This window comes from Anneissia japonica, unplaced genomic scaffold (assembly GCF_011630105.1).
Source record: "Anneissia japonica isolate Jap-2015-1 unplaced genomic scaffold, ASM1163010v1 scaffold287844_len763494_cov143, whole genome shotgun sequence".
In the NCBI taxonomy this organism is placed as follows: Eukaryota; Metazoa; Echinodermata; class Crinoidea; order Comatulida; family Comatulidae; genus Anneissia; species Anneissia japonica.
In genome coordinates, this window is record NW_022739814.1 from 411875 (window position 1) to 427229 (window position 15355).

The window sequence follows — 15355 nt, forward strand, 5'->3', positions numbered from 1 at the left end:
GATGGGTGGGGGGGGGGGGAGTTCGATGATTAGGTGATAAAAAACTAGCTCGCAAAACAAGGTGATTTGAGGTGATTTTTAACTACTTAAGGGTGATTTTTTTTCTGGGGGGGAGGCAGTATTTTTTGGTGTGGATCTATATACTGTATTAACATGCCAAAAACATTGTAAGGATTTTTTGTACTGACAGTGACATGCTTAATTTTCAACTGTGGATTAAGATTTCTCTAAATTTCTATCCATCACTTTATTCCCACTTCACTCAATCTTGACAGATTGACCCACATTGCCCCTGTGGTAATATCAAGTTACCATTAATATAATCGGGAATTACAATTAGTAGATGCTGGTTACACACAAATCTATAAATGCTAGATTTCACCGGGTCTTTAATATATTTCTATTTTTTTTATGGAATGTTGAAGGTTAGTATACTTTGCATTATCGTCACCATAACAACTCCCTGGTATATTGTTGATATATAGAAAAGGTTCGACGTTTAAGGGGTTTCTTTTTCATTTAAAAACCATCTTTTTGACTTAAATTGTAACAATAATAATTCATAATAAAAATGTACTAAGGATACTGTATGTCCTGTAATATTTAGAAAAGAAAACTTACAAAGTACAGTATTAACACAAAATCTACAATTGTATACTTCCATATTTACTTGCAAGTTCATTATTTATATTGTAACAGGCCTACAGTATACTAATATTTATAATATTTAACTTCATGAACAAAGTAAATCAAAACCGAGAATTTCAATTTCATTCAGAAACAAAAACCATTTTAAATAAGCCTACACTAATACTGCCCTGTCATGAAAAACTCACTCAACTGCATTTAACAAAGTTCTGAGATAATCAACAAAACGTGGTATTGTCTTCGCTCTCTCCATGCGTAAATAATTGAATCCTTATTTTCACACGATTTTAGAGGTTTTATAAGTACTGTTCATTGTGTAGAACTTGTATTTTTAATTACTCTACATAATATGCAATATGTCACATTTATTGTTTTTTTCATGACATAATTGGTCAATCACATATAAGAAAAACATGAAAGACTCACTCAACTGCATTTGTCATGAAAGAATTAACTCAACTACAGTATTTATTGAATATAAAAACATGTTATATTATCCAATAATATTACTTTAAGATGATAAGTGATATTATATCAACTTTTGTGAGTAAATTTATCGTTAGGCCTATTTTTTTACTATGATGGCAGAGGCATAGAATAGAAGCACGCATACTCAATATAGCACCCTGTTTATGATTGTCTAATCTAGGCCTATGATTTTTCGGCTTCAAATATTTTGAAGATTGCAGATAATTAAATTTAAATGTGATTATATTTTAAATGCAAATTAAAAAAAAATGATTTCCAATTGTATTTCTTGGTATTTCTGCCATTATTTTCGGACAATGCTCTCTTTATTTGTCTTCAAGAATTTCTCTGTTTAATCCTCTTTTATCATATTTTAAAAACAGTTTTCTATAGTTCCATTTTTTAGAAATTCATCCTATTTTGTTTTTCATATAAAGTTAAATATCAAACAGAAGAACAATATATGTTGAACTGTATGCAATAAATATAATAATAATAATAATAATAATAATAATAATAATAATAATAAATTATTAATAGGATAATAATAAGTAGGTTAATAAATTAAATTAATAATAATAAGCTAAATATAAATAATATCATATGTATGAAAAAACAAAACAATAGTACTCACACTACGTTTAAGTTTTACACAAATGAAAAATTTCATACAAATTATATTTGGATCCAAATTAATTTATTTCAAAAAAATAATAATATCATAGGTAATAAATAGTGCATTATAATAATCTATCAGAGCGATATTAGACACTAAATGTATTAAATAAAAAAAGACAAATTAAATAAGAAAATATGCTTTTTTTTGTGGCCCCCTAATAACGTCAAGAACATGCCTCCTTTATACATATTGGGAGCTGCTTCCATAATGATCCCCTCCCAGAAGTAACATCGATATCCATATTTTGCTAGTAGGACTAATGCCAAAAAAAATACAAGATAATGTTTCCTTAATACTAATATTGTGCACCAATGAAGATATTGTTTATAATGATTTCATTCTGAAAGTAATGTTATATACATTAAACAATCGTCTTTCTCAATGATAAACAGTATACAGCACTATGCAGTTGAGTGGGTTTCTCATGATAAACTATTAAGGCCAACAATTTGTTGTCGCGTCGGGTCTGTGTGAGTTGAACGCAGACGCGATGGTGTGCGTCGGGGGCAGTCGCGTAGTAGAATATTAAACGTGTTTAATATTTCTCACGACGGCTTAAGACTGTCCCCGACGATAAATCGGGTCGGGCTGCGTCGGCCGACGCTGTCTGAGCTGGCCTTTACATAATAGGTATTAAATGCCAGTTAAGTGAAGTCTTTCATAACATTTGCAGTTGAGTGCGTCTTTGCTGACAAAAGTAACACAGACTTGCAGTTGAGTGATTTTTTATTTTTTAAATTTCATATTTTCCGTTATAATTTCAAAAATCTGAATACATCACAAGATGTGTTATATCCCCAAAAGTGCAAAACGCTGAAAAATTTCATTTTGAAAAAATTGTCAGTTGAGTGGTTTTTTCATGACAGGGCAGAATATTTCACCTAGTTGGCGAAATCGTTGTTTTATTTCACCTAAAAATATATTGATTTTGATTAGACTTTCTTGGACAATAACTTATTTACTTGAGCATAAAAATCTGTGAATTTAAAAATGTGCACCCTGTTTTTTCTTGAAATCCATGAATTTGAAATAGTTTGTCCAAGGGAGTCATTTTCACTGATGGAGGGTCTATACGGCAGCAGCCCACATGACGTAGGTTTGGTTGATAAATTGAGATTTTCGTAGGCCTTAAATAGTAATAGTAAATATAGGCCAAATTATGGGCTATTACAGTAGAAATCTCCTTTGGGACACACCTATTAAGGGGATACTTTTCCATGAAATGAGGGGCAATATAATGATCTTTTAACCTACGGCCAACTCTTATTTAATAACGGACGGAGACACATACCGTACTGAGTGTGCGAAATGATAAAATAACCCTTATTAAAGGAAAACACTTCATTTGTTTTTCATTGTGTCAGAACAGCTACATCAGTCTCAAAATAAGAAAAATTCATTCAACTTTATATTTTGACACCTTTTGAGCTATAGACCAAAATTTTCTCCACTGAATTCTTAGAGTGGACATAGAAATACAATTTTTACCCTTAACCACAGGGATTTCTTTTTATTTGTTTTTCATGCACTGTTATATAGGATTCTAATCTATACCATAATATGTACCCTCAATTGTAATTTGTTCTCTATTCATGCTACATCCATCCAAATATAATGCTCAATATTAAAAATAAAATTTGGTCATTAACATTGGATCATGAAATAACTTACGGAACATAAAACACTACTGTTGTTTGAATTAAATTTCTGATCATTTCATATTTTTAGGAATTGTATTTGCATTGAAAATTATTGCTCTAAATTAGTTCTACTTTTAATGTAACTGATTCGTATGTCACTAAAAACATGCTAAAAACCCATATTAACGGGATTCACGTTTTTAGTTTGTGTCCCCCGTTTGTGGGGACAGTTTTTTAGTCCCAAAGGATGCATTTGATACAAATATAAAAATGATACATGTTGATAAAATCTTAAGTGTTTGGGGGCTAAAGCCTGTTTATCTCCTGTCAACATCTTCCACCGATGAATTTCCTTGAATGAAGTGATGTTTACTAATATGCGTTACTGTATTGCCAGAAAAAGCAGCATTTCAAAAATAAAAACATATTGTAAATATACATGTTTGTACTATATGGAAAATGCTATAATATAAAATCAAACTATCGATCGCAACCCAAGTTAAAGTCGCCAATATTTTGCAGGGCCACCGGACGTTTAAATTGTCGGAGACTGGTACTTGTCATTTCTTTCCTTTCATTGTGCAAGTTTAACTGTGTGTGAAGTAGCGTTTTCTGAAATAGGCATTTTTTCCACAAAGTAAAAGTAGATATTTGTTTTCTATCATAATTGACCTTGATTTTTATGTTTGCTTCTCATCGTTTCTCATCGTTACCTACTCCGGCGTCCATACAACAACTTCCTGGTTGGACTAATGCTGTAGGAGTATTTTCAAACCAAGTATCAAATTACAGGCATAATCGTAAACAAAGTCATACAAAGTTTGTTCAACTTAATAGTTTGACACACAATATGTATTTTCTCTGTAATTTCTCCAATCCTCACCAAATACCTCCCTTGCTAATGTCAGAAAATAATAAAATTAATTATGAAATCAACTTGCTCATTTTGCATTAACATACAAATAATTAACTTGTACATAGAAATGATGGAATTTAAAAAATGCGTACCCTGATTTTTTAACCAGAAAAATATAATAAAAGTAATAAAACACTTCCAGTATCTAGAATTGTTTCTATCTTTTTCGCTGTAAACGGATGGGTAGACATTTTTTAAATACACCAATTGCTATGTTGAATATGATAACTTTTATGTTGCTTCAAAATGGCAAGTTAATTTCAAAAAAATATTTTTATAATTTTTTGGTATTTAACATCATAAGACAATACATCTTTAAACAAAATGAACATAATGTATTATGGATAGTGATTTATGCCTGTTACCTATGACCTTTACGGTAAAAGAACATGAAGTGTTGGTATTTCCTGAGCCGTCCGTCGCAGTAACTGATACAAGGTGGTTTCCAATCTCTAACAAGTCCTGTTGCTGAATATTTGTTGTGATAATTGGTGGTACACCTGAGTTATCGGTTGCTTTAGGAGGAGTCCAAGCGGCAGCAGCAGTATTGATTGTCAGCAGCTGCATATCTGGTGGGCAAAATGTTATCATTGGTGCTACATTATCTGCAGGAGATAGGATACACGGTAATTTTAGTGACATGCATCGTAATTTTTAAGTAAATAAATACAGACCATCACCAATTAAAGGCCACCGTTCCGCGGCTTATATATTTATTTAATCGTGAAAAGAAAAATACATTCATATTTCTTTCTGGTAAAATGATGCCAGGATTTGCCTGACAGAGATTCGATGTCCCCGACAGGAACTGACTCGCGGACGAAAGTGAGTCAAGCTTGGTTTCCATACAGTCGCTACACGCTATCGCTGATAGCTTCCGGTGATGCTGATTTTTCATTCGAAAAAGCCATACAAAGAATATAAAAGCTCACTTAGTAGTGAGACCCTGGGGACGGTGGTCTCTTAAGTCTAACCATTTGATAAAGAGGCGCCTTGCCCTGTATGACTCCTGTAGATTGACAGAGCGGCTTTTTGTTTTTTACAGTGTTTTGAGATTTAATATTGTATATTTTTTAAGTATAAAATTTGTACATATATTTATAGTCTCAATTGTTAAATCTTTCCTGATTTTTTTCTTATGTAACATTTGTCTTTGTAATTTTTTACTTCGTCTCTCTTTTTAATGTTTCTAATTTAAATTTTAATATTTAATATTACAATATTTTAACAAAGATTTGTAAATTTTTAATTGCCAATTTTATATTTTTGTAATTTTATATTCAGTCTTTCAATTTAGCGTGTGTTGTAACAGACTGTTTTGTCAGCGTATGCTGCAATAGACTGTTTTGTATGTGAGCTCTTCTGCAATGAAATATACCAAAGAAAAAATGAGAAACACACTATAGCGACAGTGTACCGATTTTAAGGAAACTTACTGTGCAAATATTACATTTTTTTATTACCAATAAAAAATAACATGAAATAAAACATAATGTATGTATGCAATGGAATAATATGCGCACCTAAGTTTTGAAAAATATTCAACGACGGGCGGAAAAAAATAAAAATAACATTTTCTTAGATAATTTAGCAAAATTATGTATGCAATTGATTAATAATTTTAAACAGAATTCTCATGCGTAAAATTAGTCAACCTTTTTAAAGATGGGTTCACTTGGATTTACGCATTAAATAGATAGATTAAACTTCTTGCGTAAAATTGGTTCTCATACACATTACACATTATTTTGATTTTACACATTAAATGGGGTTTCCTTTTAGTAGACAGGTATGGTAGTTAGATTTTATGCACAAAATGGTCACTGGGTCACACAATGAATATTTATTATTTATACGTGAAAGATTTTCCACATTATATATTATTAGTAACTATTAGCAATAATATTTCATCCAATTTTTAAAGCGAATTTTATATTTTAGAATTGAGAAAGTTTATTTTAGTATGTAAAATAGATCTTCATGATTACACATGATTTATTTCATTTGTTAATCTTTTGTATTTTTTTTATGGAAAAAAATTTGCAGGACAACACGATATTGCCTCTAACCCTATTCTATTCAATCACCGTTTGTTGTCAATTTTGGGGGAAAAAGATAATGTAATTCTTCTGTGCCAATTATAACATATGTAGGGTATTATATTATACAAATGTGTAATATATATTAGTGACTAGTATAGTATGGTATGTTTAGGGAGCAGAGGTTAAATCTTGTGTCAAAACTAAATGAAACTGACAAAAGTGATATGTAACTTGTGGGTCAAACAATGACCTATTTTTACATTGATATATAGGCTAGATGTCAGAAAGTGATTAACTACTGTAAGAATCTTACATATTATGAAATTTTTCTCCTGAACATCCCTTAAAAGTCGCACATAATAAGCGATAGGCCGAACGTTTACTGCTTAATTTATAGCACATTCGTGAGTAATAGCCTACAGGCCCGTACGCCATTTGGCGGAGGGGGTGCAACGGAATTTTCGGCCATAAGTTGCCATAACAATAAATTATCTTTCCTCAGCCCCAACCTTGTGGGGCTAAGATGATAGGCCCAGCTGGAAAGTCCTTCCTTGCAACCCCACCACCCCCCCCCCTCTATTTTGAATTCCTTACTCCGCTACTGATTACAGTATATGTTACGAATGTGCAAGCGTAGATGACACATCTAACTCATATCTTACAACATTTACATTTATGGTTAGATTTAATATTTCTATTGCCTAATGATATTATGGATTTTTTTTATGCTATAGGCCTACACTATTTTTTACGTTTAAATTTTATAATGTTTTATTAACATTGTGCTATAATTGTATGTATCCATTGAAGTTTTAATAGTATGGTGACACTTGTAGTAAACAAATCAGAAACACCACGTCGTTGAAAGTGGCATGGTACACATCTGTATGCACAATAGGTAAAGGTAGTTCCGTGTTCATTACTGAACGTAGGGAATGAGCTGTGAGCCCATTGTACTAAGCCTCGGTATCGTGTGGTAGGGTGGCCAGTTCCTTTCCACGCCGCCTTTTTTCCTCCCCAGTAGTAAACCACTGGGTAACCATTTATGCTCCTGGGTGGAGAGAGACAAACGTAGATAAAGTGCCTTGTCCAAGGACACAAGCGACTTGCACAGTGAGAGTTCCGAACCCCTGACCACAAGGTTGGGAGTGAAAGCCACAACCGATGCGCCAACCGCATCCACGTATGCACAATATGTAGGGATTTATTTTACTCCACATCGATTTATTTGTGAATCTATAAATTTAATCACATTAATTAATGTTTATCCGTAGTTTAATTAATGACATTTCCACACTATTTTTTTTAATTAGTTTTAATTTGGTTTTTTACAATATTTCTTACATCACTTTTGGCATATTGAATGTTTTGATAAACTATAGAACATTGGAAAATAATAACACTGAATAATGTTTGCTCTCAAAGCGGATTTAAGGGCGCTCCCCTACATAGGGGAAAAATAAAAATTATATTCAAATTTTAGGTCTTAAAGTGCCATATCCAACCATCTAGGGGTGCCTCAGCCCAATAACGGTGGGTTGAGGTGGTATATGAATTCTCGATCTGAACGTACGTTCTTACCTATTTCCCTGTTAGTATGAACGTAATTTGAATATTGAATTCTCACATGTGTTGCTTTCGTAGCGTGACAAACCCTCGTTTAATTTTTTAGCCTTCGTTGTCATGGCAACGACCCATTATCTGAATTTTATCGTTTTTGTCAATTTTGCACATTTTCAGCATTTTCAGAAGTGAAAAGACACTGACTTTTATACCTTATTTAAAAAAAAGAACATGCACTATATATATTTATGATCATTAATGTAAATAACCAGGTATTAACTTCAATTTATCGCAAAAAAAAAAAATTGTTTAAACAATTCTGTTTGGAAGATACCATTATTTGCAAAAGGGTTTTTTTTTTTTCAAAATATATATTTTTTTAAAGTAGGCCTATGCCTCAGAAACCTATCTGTAACTTCCAAAGTGGTGCATACATATCCACCATCTTCAATATTTTGATAGTCAATAGTTGTCCAAACAATAATCAAGAAAAAAAAGTTGTGGATAATTTACACACGTGGATGCGGTATTGTTAGAAAAAACGGCGTTTTTTGAATAAAAATATATCATTTTCTACTGAATGGATAACACTATAAATCAACGTAAATTTATTTCAAAATAATGTTACTATAGTTACATAAATAGCCTAACAACATGTTAAGAAATGTGTTGCCAGGCTCATTTGAAGTAATTTAAAACTTTATTTTGTACTGTATTGCCAGAACACAGCATTATTTTTATTAAAAATTAACATAAATATACATCTTTTTACTGAACAGTTAACGCTATAAAATATAATTCATTAACCATGACAAATATAGTTACCTGACTAGTTTAACAACATGCTAAGGATTGTGTTGCAATGTTTACTAATATGCGTTACTGTATTGCCAGAAAAAGCAGCATTTTAAAAATAAAAACATATTGTAAATATACATGTTTGTACTATATGGAAAATGCTATAATATAAAATATAGGCCCTTATTGATGTAACCATAATATTACTATATAAATGACTACTATAACAACATGTGTTGCCGGATTTATTTCAAGTATGTTAAAATCAATATTATACTGCATTGCATGTAAAGCAAACAACTTAATTTTTAAAGCAATCCATGATAAATTCGCTTTCAGCAACGAGTTATGATTTTCAACTTAAGAAGACTTAATTTAATTGTTGAATTCACCATGAACAGTTTATCGTGCCATATACAATTGGAAGTTAAAGCTCAACTGTTTCGTGGACAAGCATGGGGAGGTTGTCTATTGTGATTCCTCTTCGGCAGCTTAAAGAATATCTTCATCTGACTCGTCAACAGTTTAGTAGCCTATAGTGTACTACTGCGTCTTGACACTTCTCTAATAGCTCTACATCTTTTACTCAGATATTCTGATGGTTTAGATAACCCACTGTCGTTTCTAGCTATTCTCATTTTTTTTCTCAAACTCTGACACTGACTATTTTGAATTTCTTTTGAACATATTAATTTTGTTGTTTCTGAAAATATTATTTTTTCTTATTTTCTTTAAATGTGAAGGTGCGTATTTAATAAGTGTTGAATATCTTTTCAGTAAACTTCTATCAAATTACTCTTCATATTCTTCATATCCACACCTGTTTGTTCAATATGGTAATACATGGTACAACACAAGATTTAAATATTTCACTCCATGCACTTTTTGTCCAATTGTTTAGTCTTATGATCACATTCTTAAATATCTATCTCGCCTAGGAATACAACAGTCAGCCTTCTTACCGCCTCCTTGTAGAACTAAACGTTTCAAATCTTCTTCCATATTCTTTAAATGTCTATCCGTCTTCTGCCAACAATTCCTCCATTTATAATACTCTGCTACATTTATCTATTGTTTAACTTTTTTATGATTTTTTGGCCAATGCAAATACATATTGATGAACATAAATGTAATGTTTCATGTATGGCAGATAATAGTCGACTGATGGCTTTTGGAGTGCAAATGAAAATTTAATTGAAAGATTAGACATTAGAAGATAAAAACGCTACCATACTAATATGCAAGTGTCAGTTGAAAGCCTTTTAGCATAACCTAATTCTGCTTTGTCCAAAAGTGTTTGATTCTCAGGTCTGTTCAAGTGTTCCTCCAACTATCTGATTTTCTAGTGTACAGAAGCTTATGTAGGACTTTATAAATCCATCTTTGGGACAGAAAAACAAATGATTAATAAACGTATCCTTCATTTCTAAGTTGGCCTAGATGTTTGCGAACAGGTTGATCATACACCTTCGCAGTGATTATTTCTTTAAAAATTCCACTTTCTGAACCAGGTCAAATGTCAAATATGCCCTCCATACTCAAACTCCTGTCACGGGCGGATTTATTGGGAGGGGGCCCGGCACGACCCCATCCCCCCTTTTTTGGAAGGTAAAAGAAGAGAAAAAAAAATGATAGCCCAGACACCTCATATAGTTTTTTTGGGAGTCTAGAACACAAACATTTCGCGGGGGCATGGTCCCGGATCCCCTAGGACAGTGTTGTCTCGATCAGCCCAACTTTCGCCCCCCCTCCTTTTGACATCTCTGGATCCTCCCCTGCCTGTAGTTGTAAATTCAAAATTATTAAGAAGACTTGTACTATCCCACTTGCAGTTCTTCTTATGTTGCAACATTTGAGAAGGTAGGAACAACCTTTTACTGTCTATCTGATTCTAAAGCGTGTTTCATTTTAAAACCATTGAATTTAGGATGAGGAGGTCCGGCCCTACACCCCCCCCCCCCTTTTTCGGAGGTAAAAGAAAGAAAAAAATGATAGCCCAGACACCTCAAATGGTATTTTTGGGCGTCTAGAACACCAACATTTTACGGGGGAATGCCCCCGGACCCTCTAGGACAGTGTTGTCTCGATCAGCCCAACTTCTTCAACTTTTGCCCCCCCCCCCCCCGGACATCTCTGGATCCGTCCCTGCCTGTAGTTGTAAATTTAAAATTATTAAGAAGGCTCATACCATCCCACTTGCAGTTCTTCATATGTTGCAACATTTGAGAAGGTAGGAACAACCTTTTACTGTTTATCTGATTCTATAAAGCATGTTTCATTTTCAAACCATCTTCAATGGCATTAAGTTCGTTTGCATAAATTTGCACATTTACCCTCGTCTTTATAGCAATTTCTTTTGTTGCAAGTAGTGTAGTTGTACAGTGGTAGCAGCCAGCATTGTTTAACTTAAATATACAGATGTAAACTTAGGAAGCACACTCTTTAGCCATGAAAGTACATCTTTCATTATCGCTGTTCTGGGTCTGTGTTTAGAACACCGCAATGCCAAAAAAATGTGGCAAGATATTCATTTTCCAAAAAATCTGCTCGAGAGTCTCTGACTGCTGTAATCGGACCACCATCTGGGACATAGGACTTCTTGTCGGGCGAATCCTGGCATCACCCATACCACGACCACATATTAGGTTTATATTTTTTCACGATAATTCCTGACTTGTTCCGACAAGAAGGGGTAGGGGTGTTGCATTATGTTGATAGGGAGAAGAGGGTGTTATTCAGGGACTGGCATTCCTTGGCAGGTTAAGGTGCTGTGTCCAACTGGTGACACCACTGACAGAAATTAGTATGCATAAAGTGAAATTATTATAAACTCACCTTAAAAGGGTTTAAAATACCGCTAAAAAAGAATAATGACAACATTGATACCACAAACATTGTTTTTTTTTTATCACAATATTACTTAAAGTATAGAAAAACATTTATTATTGTAATAAAATAAATCTATGAATAAATCAGCGGAAAAAACTGGTAAATTTTACTATTATCATTTTATTTTAATGAAAAATGCAAGATTTTCTGGCAACACTGCTCGTACGTTTTTAAATTACCCACATTTTTTAAACTGGAATTCTCTAAGGGAGCATTGGCACTACCTTTTTTGTAGAAAATCAGTTCTCAGAAAGCACCACTTTGAGGTTTATGAGGAATTAAAGTTTGGAAGTTTTTCATAATTTGAAAAAAAAAGAAAAACACCCCTTTTTTTAAAAACATGGTATCTCCCAACTACGAAATCAATTGTTGGTCTTATACACACACTCTATTATTTTTTCATGAATAAACCATAAGGATATCAGAAATATTGTATAAAGTTATTACTAATATTAACATTTAAAAACAGCAAAAATTTACAAAAATTGCCAAAAATACAAATTTACCCTTTGCCATGGAAATATACGACCAAAGTGTATAAAACTTCATATTTGATTTCTCTTAACGAAGGTATAGCCATGTGCAAAATTTCAAAGAAATCCATTTTTTGAGTCTGCCACTATTTTTGATTGCTCTCAACCTTTCCTAACCAAATCCTGGCAAGAGCTTTTGATCATGAAGCCTCCATATATATACAATATTTTAACATCATTATTTGTTCTCTCAGTTACAAAATTTCATTGCATATAAATTAAATATTATTTTATTAAATAAATAATACCGTACAATTGTGTCCCTCCAACTTCACAATTGTTGATTGTTTTTTTTTTCTACCATGATTCAACCAAACACGGTTCAGCCACACACTTCATAGCTTTCTCCTTCCAAAAACATTTACGCACACTCTGTTACTCTGCAACTTTGAAAGACTACCTTACTATACAGGTATTATGTTTTAGTAATAAAGTATCCACATGGGCATTCGGTTATCAAGATATGTGTGGTGTTGTTTACTGTAGTGATCTTTCTAGGACAGGTCTTATATTTATTTTTTATGACTCATCACGCATCATCTGGCACTTTAGCAGCGTGTGCAACAGCGGCGTAGCTAGAGGTGTTGGCGCCCGTGGCAAGAGTAGAAAATTGCGCCCTCTTACTCCACCCAATTATAATTATAATATTTTGAAATTAATTGATATTGGTTGTATAGACTTTAAGTATATGTGTAGCCTACTGTACGTCCATCGGGACGTCCATATAAAGCACCGTCTAAATAACATTATTTAAACCCGAATAACTATTATTATTCCAGCTCTCGAATGTTCTTTCTCACCAGGGATGGGGAACAGGATTTGCCCGAAGGGGGTCCAATGTTCGGGGGGGGGGATGCCCCGACGAGGGAGAAGATTTCCTTGAAGAGAGCATAGTGGGCATGATCGAGCGTCGCTAAAAATCTTCAGAAAGTGGCATAGAAGGGGGGTGGGGGCGAAGACCCAGAAAGTTTTGACAATTTATGGGTTTCAAAGGCTTACTTATTTGATTTTAAAGTCTACTAATATTTACAAAATAAGCTTATATATAATTTTTCCAACGAATAATGGTTTTTCTCCCCGACGAAGGGGGTGGGGGATGGGGCACAGCTATCCCCGGAAGGGGGCCCTGGCGCCATCCCTGTTTCTTACTATTGAGACTGCATTCCAATGTTCGGAACTTTGTATACAACTTTACCATTATCCTAATTTGTAAGGCTGTTGTATTTATCGCATACATCTCAGTATTGTAATTCTCTAAATTTATCTTATAAGAGCTCGAGTCTCTTGTAAGTTGCTGAATTTTTAACATTGTTTAAACTTGCAACTGAATTTTGTGTGCTTTTGTATCAGCAAATAAGTTAATAACATGATCAAAGTTAGCAATGTCGTCTGCTTCATCACGCTCAATACTTCATCACGCAGATAGTCTCGCTTTTCCCATCGTGGCTCTGAGATGTGGCAGGACGAGCTTTAGTCATGTAGTCATTACAGAATAGGTAAAAAACAAGAGAAAACGGTCGAAATGGACTGAAATCACAATCTATGAATTTGCCAATAAAAACAACTACATTCGAATCTTATTAAAATATTCATGCCTGACGAAATACATCAATTTCGTCGTGTTTTTCTAAAAAGTGCTATTTTTAAAATCTCATTCTCCCATTTCAGCGCCCCCTCAAACGTGGCTCCCGGGGCCACGTCGTGCCCCCTTCGACCCCCCCCCCACCTAGCTACGCCACTGGTGTGCAAGAGACGCATTCACTGCAACAATGAAGCGGCTTTATTAAAAACTATTTTCTCCATGATGAAACGAGACGGCTTCTCGGCCCTCCAAAAATGTTTCGCGGCCCAAATTTGGGCCGCGGACCATAGTTAGCGGAACGCCGCTCTAGATGACCGAAAATGACACACTTTCACGAGACAATTGATAATAAAATATTGAAAAATATTCAAATATTATGAATTTGCTGGATATGTGTTATTTCCGGAAGATTCTTGCTTGCTTGTGGGTGTGCAGAAGGTCGGGTCGTCCCAATTTCCGCGAGACTCCAGCGAGTTCCGGGAGACTTGGAACTCCTGACACATTAATGAACATAATACGTACCTTTCATGTTGTTTTGCTGTACTGCTCAGCAAATTTAATTACTGTTTAGTATTACCAATAAAATTGATGCAACTTTTATATTGTTTTTAAGTGCATTTTCATTCTGATATGTTTTTTTCAAGCACACATTTCTCTTCGTGGTGGTGTAACTAGCTGGTCGGCAGGAAACGACAAGCCGCGCCTCATAAACTCTGCCCCACCCCCTCCCACTCCAATTTGTTCATTTTCGTATGGTAGTTTGCAGACATGTGCTTTGGTTGTGCTGATGATGTCAGATCGCCCAAAGTTCCATAGTGTGTGACAGGAACAATCTAGTGTATTAGAGAATGTTTTAAATGAAATTTATTTAAAAAAAGAAAGAAAAAAAAAAAAGAAACCCCTCATGGTTTTAATTTATAGTCAAATCTAAATAAACCTAACAAACTTAAATTTTATTCTCTACAAATGTAAACCAAGACAACAAAAGGGCTGTAAACTCGTACTCTATCAAAATGGATTTTAATGTAAATGAATAGAGCACAACATTAACTTTATAATGAGGGCTCAATGACCTTAATCGGACAATTATGTGTTCAGCTATTTTGAATTATAATTATTCTCTATAAACTGGCCTATAATATTCTGAGTAAAAGGGCTTTAAAAGTACTGAAGAAATTGAAGAAAAATCACAGCAGCAGTCAAAGAAATTAGCAACAACACAGTTCAAATTGAGCAATTGCGATGAAATTTTCTACTGTTTGCTGGAAATAGGTTAGGAAACAGGGATCTTCTATTTTTAAATCGATACCCCAGGTGGTTAATTAGTGATACCACGGGGGAAATTGGCTATACCTTTAAAAAGCCGAAGCATCTACGTACTTATTATTGCATCATCGTTGTTCTGATGAATTTAGAACACATAAGAAGTGTTGCCTCGTTGGAGTGGGTGTTCTGTCGAGGTTTGGATGAAAAAGGGACGGAGTGGGGTTATGGGGGTCTGGATTCTTAATTTTTTATTTATAAATATTTTGAAAATACAACATTTTCAGAATTAAGCAAGTAAAATGATCAGGATTTCTATTGTTGCATGCTACAT

At 33.8% G+C, this 15355-nt stretch overlaps 1 protein-coding gene across 1 annotated transcript in view; it reads left to right on the forward strand.

The window, feature by feature from the left end:
- The window catches only part of LOC117118052, a 28649-nt gene that overhangs the window by 290 nt on the left and 13004 nt on the right, over window positions 1-15355 (forward strand). The gene's annotated exons all lie outside the window — the stretch shown is intronic.